We start from the raw sequence: 16,138 nt of genomic DNA, 5'->3' as shown, positions 1-16,138 counted from the left end.
AGACATTTTGATTACAAATAAAAAATATAACAATTAATATAAAATCTAAAATAATTTAATCGACCAATTAAAATAATCGAAATGAATAATAATAATGTTTTAAACATAGAATATAAAATTTTATAAGTTACAATTATAATATATTTTACATACACATTTATACACTAAAATAATTCCATATAAATTATACATATAATAATCATATAATATTATTGTGAAAACAAAATATTGAATTCTAGAATACATTATTGCGAAATATAAAGTAACATGTTAAAAAGGTTTTTTAAATATATTAAGAATAATGTCATAAATAATAACATATCAAATTAAAAATAAAATTATAATTTGAAATAATGTTGATAAATTTAAATCATATGGATAATAATTTAGAAGAATAGCGTATCATATCATAGAAATTATACTAATAATTAATTTAAAAATAATATTAAGTCAATATTAAAATAATATTAAAAATAATGAATTAATAAAATTGATTTATTTAAAAGGAATTTGAAAGCAAAATTAAATACATGAACATTTTAAAATCAAGAACCATGATCAACTAATTTTAAATCCAATCTTAAACAAAATTAAAATAACAATATAGAAAACAAAAACAAAAATAAAAACACAATAGACTCAAAATATTAGTGTATAATGAATTTAAAATACAAAATACAAACTAAAATAATAATTTATTTACATTTTAAAATATAATAATAAAAATTAAAACACTATTAAAATTAAATATTATAAAGAATATTAAATACTATAATATATGAAAGTAGGATTAATTATAGTTTTAAAAAAATTTGTTAAATTTGAAAAGAAAATTAGATTTGTATTAAATTGAAATCTATTTCAAAATTGAAGGACTAATTTGGCAATTAAACGCAAGCATTTTAAAAACACAATCAATCACAGAAACGGCATCGTTTAAATCTGGATTCAAATGAAAATAAAATTAAATTTGCGGTATAAATTTAAAAAACAAAGGAGATCAATTTGAAACTAATCAAAACGAAGAGGGACATGTTGAAAAATAGACCATTCAACCCCAAAATGCGCGGATCCTACCCGGATCGGGTCACCGTTCGGATCGGGTCTTCGGGTTTGAACAATACGACACCGTTTTGACGTTTTTTAAAACTAAAAGAAAGAAGAAAAAACTAAAAATAAAAATAAAAAATAAACAAAACTTTAAAAACGAAAAGAAACAAACTAAAAACCCTAGCCCCCTTTCAATCAAAATCGTGCCGCAATGAAAACTCCGTCCCATTCGATCTCCGATCACAACGAAGTAGACCAGGACTCGACGACTCGTCAGTTCTGAAACACAGGTAAGCCCCTCTCGTATTTCTCTTCTATTTTGCTAGTAAAGAAAACAAATCTCAAAGTAACAGAGAAAAGAAAAAATGGAGAATCACCTTCTTTTGTTCATCATTTTTTCCTTTTTATTGATTAAAAAAAACCGGACCCCCTTTTACAAATAATGAAAATGGCTTTATATAGCCAGAATATCGTCCCCCTTTTACAACGTTGGAACTGGCTTTATATAGCCGAATCGAATAGAAAAGAAAAAATAAATACAAAAAAAAGAATCAAAATACATATCTTTTTCTCTGCTATTTTTTCTATTTTCTTTTTCTGTTGCCCTTTTTGTTTGTTATCCGTTTTCATTTTTTTCCGTGGGTACTGTAGAAGCCCAAATTTGCCCGAGGCCCAAGAATCCAACTACCCAAACCTTAAACCAAACCCAATACCCTAAAACAGACCTAACCCAAAACAATAAAATTACAGCCCAAAAAGAAAAATTAAAACCCAGCCCAAAAAACTAAAAACTTTTCAGAAAACTAATTCCCCCAAACCCTAGGCACCGCATCCCTTGCTGCTCCATGTGCGCCGTACTCTGCCATCATCTGCCACCGTCCCATCGCTGCACACCTGCTCACTGCTATGCCACCATCATTCTCTGCAAAGTGAAAAGGAACACGCAAAGCAGAAGAAAAACAGTAGCAATGAGAGATTTTTTTGGGATTTTTCTTTCTTTCTTTCGGTTATAAAGCCTAATGTGTCGTAAAAAAAGGGGGGAGCTCTTTGTTTTTTTATTTTCGGTATAAAAACCGACTGAAACCACTGTAAAGAGGGGGTACTTTCTTTTTTTATTTTTCTCGACGATTGTAACAAAAAAAAGGAACAAATATCAACAGAACAATAAAAAAATCAAGCTTTAAGGTGATTTCCGGTTTTTTCGACTTCAATCTTTCCTTTTTCCTTTTTTTTGTTGCTTTTATTTTTTTATTTGTATTTCTTAAACGAAAAAAAAAAAGAGAGGGAACCTCACCTGTGATGGGGCTTCGAAATCCTCTCTAGTGCTTCGTCGGTAGTCGGGCGATGGCGATGGCGGCGGCGTGCGTGAGCTGGCCTATAGGGCCGAGGAACTCCAAGGGTCGGAGTTCTGGTGACTCAAATGAGAGAAACTTCTCTCTTTTTTGTATATTTCAGCAGAAAATTGAAGCTTTGAAAGTTTTTATTTTTTTATTTTTAATGATTTTCAAAACGGCGCCGTTTAAGGCTCCTCTGACCCGCGCTGTGACCCGACCCGGAGGGGAGGATCTGTGCTTTTCGCTTAATGGTCTATTTGCGCAATAGATCCCTCTGCCTTTGCATTTTGCTTCAATGCGGTCTTTTGTTTTTTTTTGATTTCGGCCTATGAATTTCGCTTCTTTTTCGATTTGGTCCTTAGACCATTTGCTGCTCCCTGATTGAAACGCAGCGTTTCAGGACTGGGGAATATTTCCCCGCAAGCCCCTCACACTTTAATTGCGTTTTATTTCGGCCCCTTATAAACCCATTTTATGTTTTTGCGATTTTAAACCCCGGATCTTGTTTCAAAGTTTAATTTAGTTCTTTTGTTATTGTTTATTTTATTTTATTTTATTTTATTTTTTTATAAAAATTATTATTCCTGTTATTATTAAGTTGTGATCTTTTGTTCATTTATTTTTTAATTTGGAATCTTTGTTATATATATACATATATGCGTTTTCATATTATATATATAATATCTATATTTTTATGATCTATCTATATATATATATACACGTACCCTTATATATATTTTTATATTTCGTAATTTTATACATGCCCATATACATGTCTATATATGTATTTTATTTTTATAAATATATATATATTCTTCATACTTTTTAAAACATGTATTTTATATATGTATTTTATATTTTATGATTCATATATATATACCTATATGTATATACTTTTCATATTTTAATTTACATACGTATATATGTATATACTTATTTTATATATTTTATATAATAATTTTAAAATATGTACATATGGTTTTATATTTTATATTATATATATATATAAATATATATATACACGAATACCTTTACATAATATATTTATACGTACATAGTTCTTTTTTATATAAATATATAACGTATACATATATATACATACTTTTATATATACATGCTTTCATATATCTCCATAATTTTATGTATATATACATATATATTTTTTACATTTTATAGTTTTTTTGTTTATTTCTTTACTTACATTTCCATTATTTGTTTTGAAAGAATGTTTTCAATTCTATTCGTTTATTTATTTGCAATTATATGATTGATTTGTCTCTTATATTTATTTATTTCATTTTTTATGATTGTTCATATTATTCATATTTACATTATCATATTCATATTTGCTTAGTTATGCATATTAACACCATACTTCAAAAAGAATTTTTTCTAAATGAGGCAATATTTAGCATTTGGGAAATTCGAGAAAACATGCCCTAAGGTGCTGGGTGTCGATTTTTCTCATTCAACCAAACGACTAAATATCTTTTTAAAAAATTTCAAAATAAGACAATGTTTTGCGTTTGGAAATTCGAGGAACGTGCCCTAATGTGCTGGGTTTCGATTTCTCGATTGACCGAATAGCCAAATATCCTCTTGAATTTCAATCCATGTTATCTGAGTTTTTTTTAGGATCGTATTTTAAATATTTCTAAAGTTTTCAGTTTTTCGACACTAAGACATTAAGTAATCAACTAGGTACCAATTTTGGGCGTATCGAGGGTGCTAATTCTTCCTCGTGCGTAACCGACTCCCGAACCCGTTTTTTTGAATTTCGTGGACCAAAATCGTTGTTTTAATAAAATTAAAAACAACCACTTTTTGAGGTGATCCGATCACACCTCATAAAAAAGGATCAGTGGCGACTCCCGTTTTCGTTTTCATTTTTCAAAACCCAAGTCGACCCCGTTTTCATCAAAAAATGGTGTCAACAGCCAGGCGACTCCCGTTTTCGTTTTCATTTTTCAAAACCCAAGTCGACCCCGTTTTCATCAAAAAATAGTGTCAACAGCTTGGCGACTCCACTGGGGACTTTAAATAAGAGAGTCAAGCCACGTGTTGATTATTTCTTGTCTTTTTGTCGAAAGTTGAAAATTTGATTTAAATATACGATCCTCTCATTGCATTTCATTTGTTTTGAGTTATAGTTTTCATTATGTTTTGTATTTTAAATTTTTATATCTTTCTGCACATTGCATTGCATGACCGTTGGTCACACCTTTTAAGTGGGAGTGAGAAGCTACTCCTTCGTGAGGTTTTCACCTCCGTGCAGGATAGTGGATCGCTTTCGGGATACATCCGTACCTATGTCTTCATGAGATTTTCATCTCCGTGCAGCCATAGGGAAATGTATTCCCCTGAACCGAACTCGGTCTGTATGAGCCTATAATGGGTGAAAATCGAGGAATCTGTTGGTTCGGGTACCTTATCTTTAGAACCAACCCTCATATAGTGGGGTTAGGAACTTAACCTAGGTAGAGCCACTCCAAATCCCTAGTATTTACCTGATTAGGTATTTTTTTTGTTTTCCGTGCTTGCTTATGTTTCTTGTTGTGTTTTGATTATGATTGCATTACATTGCATTTGCATCTTAGGAAAGAGATATTGATTCAAGTTCGATTACTAAATTAGAAAGCTTGTCATGGAATACGGATTCCTTGATAAAGTGGAAAACAATACGACTTCCCGAATATATTCTGAGAAACACAAGAATGAAGATGGAAAAGTTCGTGATCCTGCTTCGTGGCCTGAGGATTCAAGGCAATTGTCTAAGAGCCTTCAACATTCCACTTCCTTAAAGAAGCCGATGAGCCTTATGAAGATGGGCAGATGATGGATCGCGACCAAGATCAAGAAATTGAGCTAGCAGTGGCATTTATTGAAAATTGGCGAGATTACCTCAAACATGCGGATGAAGAAAAAAAGACCGATGTTGTTTCTTGGAATATGACGGTGAGGCCGTACATGTATCCGTTTTATGTAAGGGAATTTGCTTTCTAGAAAAGTTTCCTAAATGTAATTGAATAAGAATCAACGTCTCTTTAGGCATTCATTTCATGCATTTGCATTACATGCATTAAAATCCATTGAAAGAGTCTAAACGAGTAAATTTATTTCAGCTAACCTGGAAAACCAACCAACCAAACACCCTTACGATATCCAAGAAAAGACTAGAGAAATAGAACAAAGGTTGGAAAAATTAGAGCGAATGCAGATTCAGATGCAGGAGCAATTAACTGAATTTCAATAGGAGATGAGGAATCAGATGCTAGAATTACGGAGAACTATGATAAACCAGTTCAACCGATTACTAGCTGGAAAGTCAAAAGATGTGAAAGACCCGGTGGTTTACTTTGGGGTTGATAATGAGGATCTTGTCTATTCCATAGATTGTACTCCGACAAGTGTCCAGGTCCAGCCAGATGGGCGTCCACAAGGAGCACTTTTTACTATCGGATCCCAATATTATCAGGCTGGTACATCGACACCAGTGAATTTCCTGACAGGCTTAGGATCCAATTTGAGGAACGATTTAGTTAATCTTGTTGCTAATCTAGCCGAAATAAAGTAGATGAGGGTAGAGTACCCAGATACTATAAAGTCCCCAAGGAAGAAGGGGAATAAAAGGGATAATGCAGGCGGACGTAACAAGGGCCACTCAAACCAATCACTCTGGGCAGGCCAAAGACGGAAACCACTAGCCATCAGAGCCCTTTAAAGCAAGAATCTAGAGTGAAACCAGGTACTGAGAAGCTCCAGTTCACACCAATTTCGATGTCATATAAGGAGCTGTATCAAAGCTTGTTCGATGCGCATGTTGTTGCTCCTCATTACTTGACCCCTTTACAGCCTCTGTACCCCAGATGGTACGACGCGAACGCACAATGCGACTACCATGCGAGAATTACAGGGTATTCAATAGAGAATTGCATTGCCTTCAAGAAGTTAGTCGAAAAATTCATCAACATGGGTATTGTCAAGTTGGGTGACTCATCTAGTGCAGAAAGCCATCTACCCAATCATATTGATAATGGGATGAATGCGATGTATGAAGCAATGTTGGCAAGTGTTCACACCAATGGCATATATGAGGACACAATTGAAAAAGGAACTTGTTAGATGACCCGCCCTTATAAATTTTGGAGCATTCTAAGCAATTGAACTACAGAAGAAATCCTTGTAGTTTTTAGAGCTTATTTAGAGTAATGTTCAGAACATTTTTGTTGTTTTTAGCCTAAAAGTGATAGAAATTCCTTTGTGAAATAGGCTAATGTCTGAAAGTTATTATTCTAATAGAATACATCTTTGCATTCCTTTTTTAGCCAATATTCTTTCATTCTTTTTGAATAATTATTTTTGATTATTTCATTCTTTTGGATTTTCTTCCACATCATTCATTCATTCATTCATAATCATATTGTATAAATAATTATTCATAAATTTATACATTCCTTTTGTATATTCTTTGGTACTTATTATGAGTCCTCAGATATCAATGACATGAATGAAACTGCTGCAAACTCAGATTTTCTTTTTGAGCGACGCATGTGTTCAGAGGGATCTCAGGGCTTTGAAAATGACAAAGATTGTAGTTTATCTCCTGACTTGTTAAGGATGGTTGAACAAGAAGATAGACAGATCCTACCTCACAAGGAATCATAAGAAATTGTGAGCTTGGCGAAGGTTAGAATTGACCTGACCGCAGAGACGAAGCAAGACCTTGTTGAGGCACATCTAGATTTTGAAGATATCTTTGTAGGATCATACCAGGATATGCCTGGGTTAAACGCCGATAATGAAATCTGCACAACAGCACGATGTCAGAAGTTTGCAGTATGAACGATGTAATTCTTTACCGGGGCAATGCCTTTCTCGTGGAGTCAACATAGCTTTGCCCATTTGAAGTCGAATTTCCATCTCTTCAAGTTGTTGTTGGGTCCATCCTGATTAAAAAGGAAGATCCAAAGTTTTTTGTTGAAGTTGCATCCCAAAAGGCTCAGATCAAAAAAGGGAAGAAAAAGAAAAATCAAAATCAAAGTCAAAGTCAAAATGAAAATGAAAATGAAAATGAAAAAAAAAATCAAAAATCAAAATAAAAAAAACAAAAAGAAGAAAGAAGAAAAAAAATCAAAATCAAGATCAAAATGAAAATGAAAATGAAAATGAGAAAAAGAAAGAAGAATGAAAAAAAGAAATCTAGATGAAAAAAATCAGAATGAAAAAGAAAAAAAAAAGGATAGGCCAAAACGACAACCCGCAAAGGGAGCTTTGTGACCAAATAAGGTTTTGAGTTGAAAATCCAAAAAGAGCGACTCAAATTTCGAGTACAATGGGGCATGGACATCTCCATTATCGAAGACTTCTAATGGGCATTGCTTCATTTTGAGAGGCTACTTCATGAGCCAAAGTCATCGTATACCGATACAGAATTTCAGAGAAGAGGGTATTGGGGAATGCATTGAGCTTAAACAATAGCACGATAGCTGAGGTTTCAAATTAACTTAGAAGTGGACACCACGATTCGTCACTAAATTACCTAGAGTTGAACATCGAAAATTGAAGGAAAATGACTGAGACTTACAAGGATTGACATGAGAAATTACTATTTGCCTTCCTTGCTTGACGAACATTTGTACCGGGGCAATACCTTTCTCCTTGGTTTGCGGGGTTTAGGTAGTTTTACCTATTGAAATCATTTCTCTCCAGGTATTAGTTGAGCTAGAATTGGATGAAGCAGAATAGATCCAATTGCGATGCGATCAGTTGAACCTAGGAAAAAGGTTAAGAGCTATTCTTCAGGGTCGGATGTACCAGAAACAAATGATACGAGCCCATAATGAACAGTGTCATCTCAGAGAATTCCATGAGAGGGTTAGATGTCGAAAAAGATCATTCCTCTCTAAAAGGATTCTAGAGGGAAATGAATGCCAAACCGAGAATGTCCCTACGTTGTAAAGAAGATATTCTTTAGAAGAGCACTGATCCTGAGTGAGATTGCTAATCCTATAAACTCAGATCCAGTCAAGAAACACGTCGTTTAAAGAAGAAGAAAGGACCAAGGTGAAAACCCGCAAAGGGCACTTTGAGTCAAAAAAAATGAAACTGAAAATGAAAATGAAAAATGAAAAATGGAGAGGCTAAGGGGAAAACCCGCAAAGGGCACTTTGAGTCGGGAAAAAAATGAAAATGAAAAATGGAGAGGCTAAGGGGAAAACCCGCAAAGGGCACATTAGGCCAAAGGGGATTTGAGTTGAAAACCCAAAAAGGGCAACTCAAATATGATCAGAATGGGGCATGAGGCGATCAGAGTGATTCGAATTTTGATCATATTGGGGCATGTGGTGATTTTGCTATACTTGAATCAACAAGAAATGATAGGCGACATCTTGGGGCATCGACAGAGCGCTGTAGATCTCCTAAGCACATGTCCAACTCAAGATGGTCTTCAGAAAGTTCGTACAGAGAAGTTCATGCTGCGATATCTGGGGCACCCAATTCTTATATTATCTATATTAAATTTGTTGTTCTTGGAATACCTTTTTCCTTTCCAAGATAAAAATTCCTGATCAATTTCTTCATTATCATTCTTTACTATTTTTGGTAATTTATTCCTTTCGAGCTATGCTCAGAACCAATTTTATTCTTATCCATTGTTATGACCCTTTTTGCAAAGCATGTTGCATTAGAATAATGATTAATGGACTAATAAAACTTTCACAAATGAAGTTTTGCATATTACTCTGAAAAGTTTCTAAATAATATAGGAGCCTAAAACAAGACAATTGTTTAGAACACGCCAAATTTAAAGGTTGGAAATTTGAGAAGGAAGAGTCTAAGTTTGGACTTTCTCTTTGGATTTTGTTGTCAAGTGCATTGATTGAACAAAATGACAAGATGTCGTGTCAATGACAAAGCTTAAATGAACAAGCAAGCAATGATCATCAGGTAATAGGAAGAGGTTACCTCGGAAAAGAGAGCTTTCATTTGCGCATAAGACTTTGGTACGACACCCTGAGAATGGTGTAGGAAACCAGAGCGGTTCAGACCTTATATCCCCGAATTGTGATAAAAGAGGACTGAGGAAAAGCCACATATTTCTAGCCACATATTTCTACCCTTAGATTACTGTGAGAGAATGATGGTACAAATTTTGACGTCCCAGTGGATATAACTTTGAGGTTTACAGTGGGGGCAGCCTGGCTAAATGTTTCTTTAGAAAGCGCCAGTCGAGAAGAAAGGTGTTGTAACATTTCAGTGACAAAGCCTTAATAAACTTCGAGTAGTGATAACCTAAGCGGGATCATTCTCGGAAAAATAAAATCCTGCATTCATGCAAACACCATTCACACATGTCTAGTTAGGAGTATTTGATTCATTTTGATCATGCCATCCTAATCATTAGGCATAATTAGGTTCATTATACAGGTCTTATTTCCCTGAGATTACAGTGGAGCAGACCGAAGAATTTCAGATCTTATCTCCCTGAGGTTACAGTGGAGCAGATTGAAGCCAGAGATCTTATCTCCCTGAGATTACAGCGGAGCAGATCGAAGACGCTATCCTATCTCCCTGAAGTTACAGTGGAGTGAATTAAAATAAAGGATCTTATCTCTCTGAAGTTACAGTAGAATAGATCGCATCAGGTCTTATCTCCTTGAGGTTACAGTGGAGCAGACGAAAGAAAGTAATCCTATCTCTCTGAAGTTACAGTGGAGTGGATTAAAATAAATGACTTATCTCTCTGAAGTTACAGTAGAGTAGATCACATCACATTGAAACTGATAATCCTATCTCCCTGAAGTTACAGTGGAGTGGATTAAAATCACAGATCTTATCTCTCTGAAGTTACAGTAGAGTAGATCGCATCGTCTTATCTCCCGAGGTTACAGTGGAGCGATTTAAAGAAAGTAATCCTATCTCTCGGTTACAGTGGAGTGGATTAAAATAAAGGATCTAATCTCTCTGAAGTTACAGTAGAGTAGATCACATCAGATTGAAGCTGATAATCCTATCTCCCTGAAGTTACAGTGTAGTGGATTAAAATCACAGATCTTATCTCTCTGAAGTTACAGTAGAGTAGATCGCATCAGGTCTTATCTCCCTGAGGTTACAGTGGAGCAGACGAAAGAAAGTAATCCTATCTCTCTGAAGTTATAGTGGAGTGGATTAAAATAAATGATCTTATCTCTCTGAAGTTACAGTAGAATAGATCACATCAGATTGAAGCCGATAATCCTGTCTCCCTAAAGTTACAGTGGAGTGGATTAAAACCACAGATCTTATCTCTCTGAAGTTGCAGTAGAGTAGATCACATCCACTCTTATCTCCCTAAAGTTGCAGTGGAGCAGACGAAAGAAATCAATCCTATCTCCCTGAAGTTACAGTGGAGCAGATTAAAATCACAGATCTTATCTCTCTAAAGTTACAGTAGAGTAGATAGCATCAGGTCTTATCTTCCTGAGGTTACAGTGGAGCAGACGAAAGAAATAAATCCTATCTCCCTTAAGTTACAGTAGAGGGGATTAAAATCACAGATCTTATCTCTCTGAAGTTGCAGTAGAGCAGATCGCATCAGGTCTTATCTCCCTGAGGTTACAGTGGAGTAGACGAAAGAAATCAATCCTATCTCCCTGAAGTTGCAGTGGAGCGGATTAAAACCACAGATCTTATCTCTCTGAAGTTGTAGTAGAGCAGATCGCATCTGGTCTTATCTCCCTGAAGTTGTAGTGGAGCGGATTAAAACCACAGATCTTATCTCTCTGAAGTTACTGTAGAGTAGATTGTAACAAATCTTATCTCCCTGAAGATGCAGTGGAGCAGATTGAAGACCGTTAATAGTGGATCTTATCGTGTAAACCTTATCTCCCTGAAGTCGCAGTGGGGCAGGTTGAAGATACAAGTCTTATCTCCCTGACGTCGCAGTGGAACAGACTAAAACCACGAATCTTGTTCCCATGAAATTGCTGCAAAGAAGATTGAAGCTACAAATCAAATCTCCTTAAAGTGCAGTGGAGCGGATTGAAGCGACAAGACGCAGTGGACTGGAATGATGCTACTTGGAAAAGAGAAGCACTCAAAGAAGTCAAGACTCGGCAAGACCAGGCAAATTTGGTCTTTCTAAGTCTTTGCTCTGTTCTCGTTACACGACAACGAGCAAAGAGGGGCAGCTGTAGAAGCCCAAATTTGCCCGGAGCCCAAGAACCCAACTACTCAAACCTTAAACCAAACCCAATACCCTAAAACAGACCTAACCCAAAACAATAAAATTACAGCCCAAAAAGAAAAATTAAAACCCAGCCCAAAAAACTAAAAACTTTTCAGAAAATTAATTCCCCCTAACCCTAGGCGCCGTATCTCTTGCTGCTCCATGTGCGCCGTACTCTGCCACCATCTTCCATCGTCCCATCACTGCACACCTGCTCACTGCTATGCCACCATCAGTCTCTGCAAAGTGAAAAAGAACACGCAAAGCAGAAGAAAAGCAGTAGCAATGAGAGATTTTTTGGGATTTTTTTCTTTCTTTCGGTTATAAAGCCTAATGTGTCGTAAAAAAGGGGGAGCTCTTTGTTTTTTTATTTTCGGTATAAAAACCGACTGAAACCACTGTAAAGAGGGGGTACTTTCTTTTTTTATTTTTCTCGACGATTGTAACAAAAAAAAAGGAACAAATATCAACAGAACAATAAAAAAAATCAAGCTTTAAGGTGATTTCCGGTTTTTTCGATTTCAATCTTTCCTTTTTCCTTTTTTTTGTTGCTTTTATTTTTTTATTTGTATTTCTTAAACGAAAAAAAAAAAGAGGGAACCTCACCTGTGATGGGGCTTCGAAAGCCTCTCTAGTGCTTCGTCGGCCGTCGGAGGCGATGGCGGTACGACGGGTGTGTGAACGGCGCTACAGGGGCCGAGGAACTCCAAGGGTCGGAGTTCTGGTGACTCAAATGAGAGAAACTTATCTCATTTTTGTATACTTCAGCAGAAAATTGAAGCTTTGAAAGTTTTTTTTTATTTTTAATGATTTTCAAAACGGCGTTTAAGGCTCCTCGACCATGCAGGTGACCCGACCGGAGGAGGATCCGTGTTTTCGCTTAATGGTCTATTTGCGCAATAGATCCCTCTGCCTTTGCATTTTGCTTCAATGCGGTCTTTTGTTTTTTTTTTGATTTCGGCCTATGAATTTCGCTTCTTTTTCGATTTGGTCCTTACACCATTTGCTGCTCCCTGATTGAAACGCAGCGTTTCAGGACTGGGGAATATTTCCCCGCAAGCCCCTCACACTTTAATTGCGTTTTATTTCGGTCCCTTATAAACCCATTTTATGTTTTTGCGATTTTAAACCCCGGATCTTGTTTCAAAGTTTAATTTAGTTCTTTTGTTATTGTTTATTTTATTTTATTTTATTTTTTATAAAAATTATTATTCCTGTTATTATTAAGTTGTGATCTTTTTGTTCATTTATTTTTTAATTTGGAATCTTTGTTATATATATACATATATGCGTTTTCATATTATATATATAATATCTATATTTTTATGATCTATCTATATATATATATACACGTACCCTTATATATATTTTTATATTTCGTAATTTTATACATGCCGATATACATGTCTATATATGTATTTTATTTTTATAAATATATATATATGTTCTTCATACTTTTAAAACATGTATTTTATATATGTATTTTATATTTTATGATTCATATATATATACCTATATGTATATACTTTTCATATTTTAATTTACATACGTATATATGTATATACTTATTTATATATATTTTATATAATAATTTTAAAATATGTACATATGGTTTTGTATATTATATTATATATATATATATACACGTGAATACCTTTACATAATATATTTATACGTACATAGTTCTTTTTTATATAAATATATAACGTATACATATATATACATACTTTTATATATACACGCTTTCATATATCTCCATAATTTTATGTATATATACATATATATTTTTTTACATTTTATAGTTTTTTTGTTTATTTCTTTACTTACATTTCCATTATTTGTTTTGAAAGAATGTTTTCAATTCTATTCGTTTATTTATTTGCAATTATATGATTGATTTGTCTCTTATATTTATTTATTTCATTTTTTATGATTGTTCATATTATTCATATTTACATTATCATATTCATATTTGCTTAGTTATGCATATTAACACCATACTTCAAAAAGAATTTTTTCTGAATAAGGCAATATTTAGCATTTGGGAAATTCGAGAAAACATGCCCTAAGGTGCTGGGTGTCGATTTTTCTCATTCAACCAAACGGCTAAATATCTTTTTAAAAAATTTCAAAATAAGGCAATGTTTTGCGTTTGGAAATTCGAGGAACGTGACCTAATGTGCCAAATATCCTCTTGAATTTCAATCCATGTTATCCGAGTTTTTTTTAGGATCGTATTTTAAATGTTTCTAAAGTTTTCAGTTTTTCGACACTAAGACATTAAGTAATCAACTAGGTACCAATTTTGGGCGTATCGAGGGTGCTAATTCTTCCTCGTGCGTAACCGACTCCCGAACCCGTTTTTTTGAATTTCGTGGATCAAAATCGTTGTTTTAATAAAATTAAAAACAACCACTTTTTGAGGTGATCCGATCACACCTCATAAAAAAGGATCAGTGGCGACTCCCGTTTTCATTTTCATTTTTCAAAACCCAAGTCGACCCCGTTTTCATCAAAAAATGGTGTCAACAGCCAGGCGACTCCCGTTTTCATTTTCATTTTTCAAAACCCAAGTCGACCCCGGTTTCATCAAAAAATAGTGTCAACAGGTACTGTTTGTTTCTATTTCTCTTGCGTTTGTTTGTTGCAGGTGCCCATCCAGCCTGGAGATGGAGCGCATGGATCTGGCGTCGAAGACTGCTGGCACTCGCGCGGACGAACCAGTTTCCTCGTGCGGCGGCTGGAGCTGAAAATTGTTTGAAGGCTAGGGTTTCATTTTGAATCGGGCCCTATGAACTGGGTTAGAGCATTTTGGGCTCGGGTTTGGGCTAATATTTGGGTATGGTGTTGGGTAATTTAGCTGGGCTAAAATAGTTTTATTTTTGGGCTGAATTTGTAAAGAAATTAAACTGTTTTTATTATTTAGAATTTATTTTATTTGGTTTTGTATTTATTGGGTTTGGGCTGGGCAAAATTTGGGTATTACATACATAACATATTAATGTTGAGGGTTAGATTTTTTAGAATAAATACTAAATTGACACAATGTATAAATGTTGAGAGTTAAAGCTGCTATTATGTCAATTTTAAAAGCTACTACCGTTAGTCTATTGGTGACCAAAAAAGACAAAATTAAATAGTTAATTGACAATTTTGTAATTTTTCGTAGGTAAATGACAAAAAAATAGTGGAGTTTACTTTTTTTCTTTGCTTTTCTTTTTTTCACTTGAGTGAGTATTAATTTTCTTTTATAAAATTTTCATCAAATTTCGCTAATGTGCAGGCAAAGATTTTAATACATGGTAGTCCATTTGGATTATTATGTTAACGTAAATATTTTATTTTATATGTCATGTTAATAATTAATAAAATATAATATAATATGTTGTAAAATTTAAAAAAATTATAAAATTTTTGGAAAAAAAGACTAAAAATATTTGAAAAATGAAAAAGTCGAAGAAACCTTAAAATGCAAAAAATAATTTTTTCAAAATTAAATAAAACTAAAATAAAATATTAAACAAAATTTGAAAAAAATATATTTTAATTTCTTCCAAAAATATGAAAAAATAATAAAAGTCAAAGAAAAATATAATTTTTGAAAAAGTAATTTTTTTCTTTTGTAATTAAGTTCATTCATATGCACTAGGATTTGTGAGCCTATAGTATAGGTGTAACCCCGTGCTATGCACATGCTGCTGTTGACTGATTCTTCTGTTAATATAGATAAACTCCACTTGTATTATTAAGCATGTAAATAGGTAGATTTAACTTATTGTTTTTATCTCCTAGAGTTTAGGAATTAGTTGTGTACAGTATGTATTTAGCTCACTGTAATCTCAATCAATTAAGAGAGATATAATTCAACAAATTCTCTGCTTCTATATGGTAATCAGAGCCAACAAATCCTAACCAATCAGTTTTTTTCCCTCATCTCCCACCCGTCCCTCATGGCCCTTACAGCTAACGGTGATAACGCCCGTACCACCACAACGCCGGTAATCCAGTTCAATGCAACATCTCAGTTTCTGATTAAACTGATTGGGAGCATCAATTTCTCCACATGGAAGGCTCAATTCTCCATGCTTATGATCGGCCACGATCTTTTCGGCCACCTCGATGGCTCCAAAACCACTCCTACTCGTACCATCAGTGACACCAACACCCTAAATCCAGCATACAATCTCTGGATTCGACAAGATAAGCTTATTCAGAGTGCGATGATGGCATCAGTCGAACCAACTATTGCACCCACAGTGGCCAACGCCGTCTCTGCCCAACGTGCCTGGGAAGCCCATCACTCAACCTATGCAAATAAATCTCAATCTCGACTCTTTAGTCTCCGCGATCAACTCGCTCGCATCACCAAAGACACTCAGTCCATGACCGAGTATCTCAATCGAGCACGAGCCATTACCGATGAACTTGCTGAGGCTAGTGCCCCTCTTGCCGATGTTGACTTGGTTGTTCACATCCTCCGAGGCCTTGGATCAAATTATCGAGAAATCTCGGCTGCTATTCGAGCTCGCGATATGATGATCTCTTA

The 16,138-nt window shown here is 34.4% G+C and overlaps 1 long non-coding RNA gene across 1 annotated transcript; it reads left to right on the top strand.

Annotated features, from left to right (window-relative positions):
• The first annotated feature begins 1,082 nt into the window (after positions 1-1,082).
• On the top strand, positions 1,083-14,543 carry LOC105778489 (uncharacterized). The gene is made up of 2 exons (XR_001128761.2): positions 1,083-1,340; positions 14,243-14,543. It is a non-coding gene; the product is annotated as an uncharacterized LOC105778489 (long non-coding RNA).
• Positions 14,544-16,138: the final 1,595 nt, after the last annotated feature.

The sequence above is a fragment of the Gossypium raimondii genome, chromosome 1 (assembly GCF_025698545.1).
Source record: "Gossypium raimondii isolate GPD5lz chromosome 1, ASM2569854v1, whole genome shotgun sequence".
NCBI classification, from domain to species: Eukaryota; Viridiplantae; Streptophyta; class Magnoliopsida; order Malvales; family Malvaceae; genus Gossypium; species Gossypium raimondii.
Note: the sequence above shows the minus strand (reverse complement) of the source record. Positions and strands in the feature narration are given on the sequence as shown.